This window comes from Cyprinus carpio, chromosome B21 (assembly GCF_018340385.1).
Source record: "Cyprinus carpio isolate SPL01 chromosome B21, ASM1834038v1, whole genome shotgun sequence".
Taxonomy (NCBI): domain Eukaryota; kingdom Metazoa; phylum Chordata; class Actinopteri; order Cypriniformes; family Cyprinidae; genus Cyprinus; species Cyprinus carpio.
Genome location: NC_056617.1, coordinates 12221558 through 12230415, shown reverse-complemented (window position 1 = coordinate 12230415; position 8858 = coordinate 12221558). Strand labels below are relative to the sequence as shown.

The 8858-nt window shown below is 37.2% G+C and overlaps 1 pseudogene; it reads right to left on the bottom strand.

Moving 5' to 3' along the window:
• Nucleotides 1-2706: 2706 nt before the first annotated feature.
• LOC109090254 lies at nucleotides 2707-8623 on the bottom strand (annotated as a pseudogene).
• Between the last annotated feature and the right edge of the window lie 235 nt (nucleotides 8624-8858).

Sequence of the window (8858 nt, the reverse complement as noted above, 5' to 3'; positions counted from 1 at the left end):
TTCATAGGTTTTCGATTCGATTCAAGTACGATTTTTGCAAATTTATAACGATTTGATTCGATTCACAATTAACTTCGATTTGATTATAACAATTCGATTCTGCATTCTTTAAGTGCATTCACAGGATTATTTAAATGCTTCCCTTAAATTCTTTAAATGCTTAGTCAGGGGGCAAATTACACAGCAGCCTTTATGGTTAGAGAACCATTGGTTAGAAGAAGAAAAAAGAAAAGAAAAATACCTTTTGTCCATTGTTAGATTCTAGTGATGCTATGGCATGACATGGCATACGTAAAAATGTATGTAAGCCAAGATTTAAAAAAAAAAAGAGCTTTAAAAGTATTATTTATAAGCTAACATTTTGTCACACCAGGGGCGTAGCCATCATTTCAGAAGTGACAGAAATGTCAGATACAATCACTGTATGTATGTAGCCTACAGTATGTATTATCATTATCATAATTATTTTTATTTTATTTTATTTTTTTACAAGGAATTCTCTTCTTTTTTATTACTTTTGTAATACACTGCTGGACAATAATCAATCATTTGTAATAAATAATGGCAATTTTATGATTGTTTTATATAATACATTTAATTAGCAATTATTTCAATTTTCTGCACAGAATAAAGTAAAAAAATATATACTTTATAGCTTCTGTACTGTAATAAATGATGTCAATTAGCACTGCATCATTCATAAATTGTATTTATTTATTGTGTTTTTTCTTAACGTTTCATCAGTTCATTCTGCTTTTATTCAGTTTAGCTGCATATAGCCTGGCACGTCTATGAGAGCGAGATCACTTCTCTTTCAATGTGAAAATTCTTTATCTCATTTTCACAAAATAAAATGCTATAGTAGCTATTTAACTTTTCCTCTCCATCAGCCAATGATGATTCTGAGAGAAAACGCGCCAGATGTCTGTTTGCTAAAGCAACAAACGCTACTTTCATGCATCTGATTATCAGATAAACCTCGCGCTCTTATTTCAAGGTCGTTGTTAATGCTGTGGTTAATTTAACAGTTTCCTTCTTACATTCGGTTCATCAGCATTGTTAAAACACATTTATCATTCAGTGGAACTGTGCGTATGATTTAGACACTTACATTTCTGCTCCGTCCATGCAATAACTAGGCCTACGCAGCTTTCGACTGCTCAAATAACGCCGTCGGTAAGATGCAGAGAGCCATTGACAAACTACAGAAAAGTAAAGCTACTTCACTTTAGTATTATTGGGCACGAGTCCTCAGGAGAGACGAACGGAGCGCGAGCACAATCCTGTGACAGTCTCCAGCGGTGAATAGTGGCGCGCGTGAAGAGAAACGGCACGAACACTGTTCAAGGTCTCCATTAATTCGTGCTTGTAGTAATTTAATGTGTATATATTTTGAAAGCACTGAATCGCGATTTATTCGATTCTTAGCGTTTTAAATCGAATACTGTCCGAGATCGGCGATTCACGATTAAAAAATCATGTTTCAAGATCGATGCATATGCATCTTCAGAGTTTGTAATCGATGCATCGAGAAAACGAGTGAATCGTTACACCGCTACAGTTTTCACATGTGGCTAGTCTACATGTAAGCAGCTTCTACCGCAAAGGAGATTATAATTGTTTAATCTCCGAAGCCGATGTACAGAACAAACATTAAGACATATATTTCTCTTGGTTTCTTACTTTCCTTAACTTTATATCTTGGCTTATGGTGGCACGTACCTGAGGAGTTGGATCTCTGCAGAATGCAAGAAGTCTTCTGAAATGCATGAAGAAAGCTAAACATTTTATGCCAAAGTGACAGGAAAAGATCAAATTCTTTTTATTATGTTAAATTTGTGTTTTAGTAACTATAGTCTGTACTCTGAAGATACAAGCATACATAGAAATAGTTTAATATAACAGAACACATGATTACTTAGGAAAATTGTTAAAGTATAAATTAATGATTTTTAAAAATTATTAAAATATGAGTAAAAATTTATAAAAATTAATAAAAATAGAAGCGTCAATACTTCTTCCCACCAGTGTCTAGATTAAATCAGCTCAGCTGAGGTCATTGCCACTTTGAACTCATAATGCAGGTTCAGGTATAAAGTAGAATAATAGATTTACTCTTAATAAATTACTCAGAGACTTATTTAAAATAAGTTTAACGCATCACCATAGGAAATGGTTTCGCTTTATTAAAACAATAACTCATTAAGCAAATAACAATGAAAGTAAATAGCGTAAAGTCTTCCCCCTGAATTGCGGCGGCGATTGTGTTCCAACCATAACGTTTTATAGTCACAAAAAACAATACATCTCTTTCCAAATTCCTTTTTCGGTGAACACAAACATCCCCACACACACATTCACGTACACAGGTTGCTATGGATACAGGAAGCATGACCCTTCACCAAGTAGCAACCTCACAGTGGCATAAGTTCAGATGAAGTGATTGCAGCATCTTTTTCATTAAAGCAAGTTTTTATCTAAACAATTCCAACATCTTAAAGGCGTAGGCTAAGCAAATAACTATTTCTAAACTGCATAGCAACATTTTAAGATAAGATAAAACATATCACAATACAACACTTTAAGAAAGAAGGTCCATTCTGCAACGTTATTGCAAAATGCACAATCATGGTACAGTTAACAAAAAGTATACATACGTGGCAGTCTTAACAGTTGAACGAAATTCTAAAAGAATGTATATCTCATTACTGCCCTTTAAGGCTTTTCAGGTTTTGTGGCAGACGTTTGGAGTCTCAAAGCTCTAATATCATTTGTGAGAGATTGTAGCTCCTAATTAAAGTTCACTAACTCAATCATTTCTTTCAGCATTCTCATAATTTTCTTATTCAAATCTTCCTGTTTTCGCATAAGTTTAATTGTTCTTGTTATTTTAAAAACAATCTCCTGCTGCTCCATCAGTTGAGATTCTGTCCTGTTTTCCTCCACGTTTCTTCTTCTTCTTTTGTCTGTTGACTTATTTGCTCAAGTTCATCCGAATCCCTTCTACAAGAAGATCATCAAAGTAAATTTCTAGTTTACCTGGTTCATTATTACAGTTACCAAGTGGGAATCGATTGTGGATGTAAAATTCCACATCTAATGACTCACCTTCCACGATAAGTCTTATAATGTAGTGGGAATTGTATGTTTATATTTTAGATTGTTCTTTAAATAAGTGGTATAAAAGCGGGTTTAAGTCTTATCTGTTCCATTAGTTTGTAACAATCATTTTATTCAAACTCTGAATAGCATCTTGTTTGTTCACTTTCCAGTCACCTGGAATCTCACCGTCACCCTTGAATTTTTTATTATAACGATTTTCCAGGTTTTCCTGGAATGTGCACACAAACCACTTCCAGTACGGCAGTCCATGCGGGTCAGGGGTGATGTCCCACTTTTCATAATCTCCTTCTGCACTTCTGTAGTCATTGCATGGAAACCACTTATCTGAAACACGAAATTTTTTTCTACTTGTCACTAAAGTTGTGCAAAAATCAGCACAGAGTTCATCTGTTTGATAGTAAGTCCATCCTTTAATTCCATTCACTCTGTGGAAAGGGACACTGTGATCTCCAGGATGGTTTTCTATGATGCTGGTGCAGAAGGCTCCACAGAACGGACACTGAACCCAACAGCACTGACAGAAATGAGAAAACAGAAGCTCATCTGGTCTGAACTTTAAGTCCAGTTTTTCATTCAAAGTATTTGTGTTGAAACAACTGTCAGATATAGAGATCACATGATCAAGTTCTTTTCTCATCACATCTTCTAGGAGTTTGAAATCAACATCATCATGTTTGACTCCACTGAGGTCATTTTCAGAGAAGATCAGCTCATCTGAGAGCCGCTGTGTGAAACTCTTCAACCACAAACCAACATCTCCGCTCTTCTCTTGAACATGTTCAGTAGATTGATGAGCTGCTTCCATGATCTTCTGCTGCAGGACTTCAATGTTCTCCTTCATCTTGGGTAAAACACTGACACTGAACTTATCAGTGATGTACTGACTGACTTCATCTCTGATGAAACTCTTGAAGTGATCTCTGGGTTCATGAATGTATTTCATGTATTTGTCAAAATCCTCCTCTTCTGCCAGTGTCTCCAGGATGTGCTTCTCCAGTTTTAATCTGTTTCCTTTCAGTGATGAACATTCTGTTCTCATTTCATTTGCCAGATCTCTAGCAGTCTTCTTGTAGACACTCTGCTCAATGGGCTCTTTAAGTTTCTGACAGATGATCTCACCACAAATAGCAGCTGATGTTGCTCCATGACAGTATTTCTGGAAAATACTATAGTACTCTTCTCTCTTTTTCTCAACATATATGACAGGATCATTGGCTTCCCTGAACCGTCTGTGTTGGTCAGTGATCAGCTGTTTTGCTCTTTCACAGATGGAAAGTACTAATTCCATGAAGAATTCATTCTTGAACACATATTTCACTTGTTCTTTCTGATGTTCTGTTACTCTCCTCTTGATGTAACCTGTGAGTTTTTGAATGCAGCTGATGTTGTAGCCCATCTTTGAAATGTTAAATGACTGAATCTCTTCATCTGTCTGATGAACAACATCTGTGACAAATGATCTTATTTGGTCTTCATCCTCTTTAGATAGAGGACCAAAACCAAACACCTCTTTAGGCTGATCTGACAACATTTTTAACAAATCCACTGGGTCTTTTTAACTGTACATATTCTGAATAACTCTGCACAGTGATAACGTTGTACTCATTGCTCTCCCTCCAGTGATCTACAGAAACACTTCCATAGATGTCCCTGAGGATCTCTCTCACATCTCTCATTATGTCAATGTTTTTGATTGGAGTTGTCTGTGATGATCTTCTTTATCCACTGTTCCCAAAAGAAATCAAACTCTTTCTTCAATGTTTCTTATTATTATTTTTATATTTGAGCTCTAAGGCAAGTTCTTTGCTCTTTTCATAAAGAGTGTCTTCACGATGTGTCCTCTGAGCATCAATCTCTTTCTTCAAGACTCGCTGCTTAAGAACCTCATTTAGTTTCTTCTGTGTGTCACTCACAATGTTTCCCTGAAGTTCTTTGATTTTGATTTCAAATGATGTTTTCCACTGAATCAGTATATCTTTATCTTTGTCTTTCTCAAAGAATTCTGACATTGATTTTTTGACTTCTTCACTTGTCTTCTTCAGTTCTGTTTCAAGATAATTTTTCTCAACCTCATGAATTACTTCATTTTCTATTTTGTTGTGTAGTTTGATCTCAGTTTCCATCATGGCACTGCGAAGACTCCAGGACCATTTGCTGTATTCGGTCTCCAGTTTCCTGTAGGCTGAAATCTCCAGAGAATTTCTGAAGCTGAAAACAAATCGTTCACTCAGTAAAGCCTTCCAGAGATCTTCAACACGAACTGTAAAATCTTTCAGCATAATTCCATGTGATTTTGCGGCATGAGAAATAATAGATTCCTTTAGTTCTTGAATGTTCTCACAGTAGTCTGGGTTTGGTGGTGACATTAGTGAGCTGCCCTCCCAGAGATGAGCAAAGTACTTCACATCTTTCTGAACATCAAATCTAATGACATCACTGAAACATTCTGCATCACAGACTTCATCTTTAGCAGCGAGTTTTGTCATCTCATTCAGTGTCTCCTGCAGTCGTCTCCTTCCCTCCATGTTTTTCTCTCCAGCTGTGACGTCTGAAACGTTCTGATGCACAAACACACAGCTGGGAGTCAAATTTACCTTCTTCATCCTCATGAAGGCTTGAACAACGATCTGAAGAATGTCCTGCATCTCGGATGGGTTTTCTCCAAAGATGTTTATCAAGGTCAGATTTCAAATTCCAACAACAAATGTGGCCAATTCATTGTCATGATGTCTTGTTGATCTTCCAGACAGTTTTAGAGCACGAAGACCCTCAGTATCAACAACCAGAATAAAGTCAATCTTCATCTGTGTTTTCGTCTCGTCTGAGACTCTGACCAGCTGCATGAAAGCTCCTCTGGTGCATCTGCCAGCACTAACGGCAAACTGGAGTCCAAACATAGCATTCAGCATGGTGGATTTTCCAGAGCTCTGAATTCCTAAAACTGACAGCACAAAGACTCGCTGGTCTCCCAGTTTCTGGACGAGTTCATCTAGAACAGCAGAGATCCAGATCACAGGAACATGAGCAGCATCTCCATCCATCAGCTCCAGTGGAAATCCAGAGATCATCATCTCTGCTGCAAGACTCGGGAGAGAAGAGAAGTGAACCTGCAGGTCTTTCTTGTTCTTCTTCACAGATGAACATGATTCATAGATCTGACCGATCTCCCTAATGATGTGCTCCAAACCAAAGGTTGCAGCTTGAAGCTCCTCAGATATCTTCTCAAGTTCAGTTTGTTTAGCTTTATGTTGTTCAGATTTATTACTGCTGTCTTTCAGTTTCAAGACTGCTGACCATGCTTTATCATATTTGTGAAGAAGAGCAGAAAGGTCACTTGATGTATGTTCATCCAACAGGATTCTGAGCCATTTGAGGAAAAACATCTTTCCATGTTCATTTTGTGAGTTCATTTCTTTAATAAAGATCTTCATAAACTCACTCATGTCAGATTCATGCTGTTTTTCACGGATTTTATTCATTTCTATTGTTTTTGTACTTATTTCCATTTTTATTTCTTCTCCTTTAGGTCGATGTAGTTCTTTGTTCATCTGATTCCACTGATGCCACAGTTTTCCCTGACTGGGCAGAAATAATTCTTTGATTTTTGTAAGATCTTTATTCTCCAGTAAACTCATCATCTGCTGTTTCTCTTCCTCTCCTGCTGTCATCATCTTCCTCATCTACTTTGATATCTGAGTGTTTGGACATATCTTCAAGTCTGAAACTGGAAGAGGTTTCTGAGAGACACTCATTTATAGTTCTTCTAAGTTCTACAGACACATCTGACTGATTTCTGTATTTCAAACCGATTTTGAATTTTCTTTTCTTCATCTTCATTACAGTAAATTCATCCTCTGTAAAAAGACAAATGAGTGGCTTTTTGTTTCCAAACAGGTTATTCATCATTGCAGCACTTCTGTCATTCTTGTCCAGTTGTGGCAAAAGAACTACAATGACTGATGCCATTTCAGTGAGGATCTGTAGCTGTTTCTCATGGTCTCCAGCATCACCGTGTAGATTACAGAACGCAACACAGTCAGTGAATTTATCCGTGTTTTTCCCAGAGGGGCAAAACCAGGCGATCTCCACCACTCCATCCATCAGGACTCTGGTTCTGCTGCTGCCTGGGCAGTTCCTGTGGAAGAACGTGTTGTGTTTCTCATTGATCAGACTGTTCATCAGCTGAGACTTGGATGAAGACACAGAGCCAAACCTGAAGAAAAACACCATTGGAGTTTGTGCCTTGTAGATCGGCTGGGATTTACTGATGATTTCATTGTTGGTGTTTCTGATCTTCCAGCTCTTGTGGATTTGTCTGAATGTCCAGAGAGGAAACTCAATCTGTTTAGTGAATGGATCAGGAACAAGCAGAGGCAGAGCGTACTGACGGGACAGTTTAGTCACCATCAGCTGCTTCAGGAAACCATCAGCACAATGAAACACAGCCATCTGAACATCCATCGGGTGAATCCGCTCAGATTGACCTGTTACTGTGTTTGATGAAGTAATGTGAAGAACACATTCAAACAAATCACCCTCATCTTCAGACGAGTAAGCATCTCTTTGTTGATCCTGTTCAATTGTCTCTTTAACACTGATGTATCTTGCTCTGTAGTCCATCATCAGTATTTTTTCAATGAAAGTCTGAACCAGCTCCTCTTCAACACAAGACTCATGAGACTGTAGTGAATGTTCAGTTATCTGAAGAACATTTGCAGCTTTCAGTTTATTGTGGTGCCTGCCTTCAAGGTTAAGTCTGTGAAATAGATGCTGTATTTTATCTTGATCAGCTTTGACTCCTGCTGTTTCAACATCCTTGTGTTCTTTCTGTTTAATAGACAAAAAAACAAAAAAAAAAAACATGAATGTTATCTGTTTTTTCCTTACTGATTTCAATATCCTATAGCAGGGGTGCCCAATCCTGCAAATTCAGTTCCGACCCTGATCAAAACACACCTGAATTATCTAATTAATCTCTTAGGTAGCACTTGATAATTACACACAGCTGTGTTGGGAGTAGGTAGGTAGATCTCCAGGAACAGGATTGGGCACCCCTGTTCTATACTAGTGTATGAATGCAGTTTTCTACAGTTTCCTCTGAACACTCACCTGAAAAATGAATTATCCGTTTCAGTGCAGAGGTTCTTCACCCCATCCTTCTCACTTTCATATCCTTCTTTCCACTCTCTGTTTACACCTGGAAATTACATTATTAATGATTAATCTGACCACAAGCCTTAGACAGACTGCTGTTCTAGCTGGTTAACTTTGTGTCTGATATTGACTGGATATTGAACAATACTATATTATAAAAATAATTTAAATTATTTTTGTGTTTACATGGCCAACAACAGATTTGCAGAATAATTTTGTTTTACTTGTTTTTGACAATGACAAATTCATTGTGGGATTTAATGCGGAGTTTTATTTTTAACACTTTTTAAATCATGCAGTTTAATTTTGTTTATGTATAACTTACTTTACCTGGGAACACTGCCATTTCCCCTTACACGTAGTGCAAATGCAGTCAGTTAGATAATTGTGTGTTTAATTAATGCTGATTGTGCATTAGTAATGATAAGCACCTACTGTTAATAAGCAGAATCACTGAAGGAAAGAGAAAAAACAAGAACATAAGAAAAGAGAAGAGAAGAGCAGAAACACAAAAACTACAGCGAAGTTCCAATCACAGCCTTAGATGAAATCAAATGAAATAAAAGAAGGCAATGCCTGCT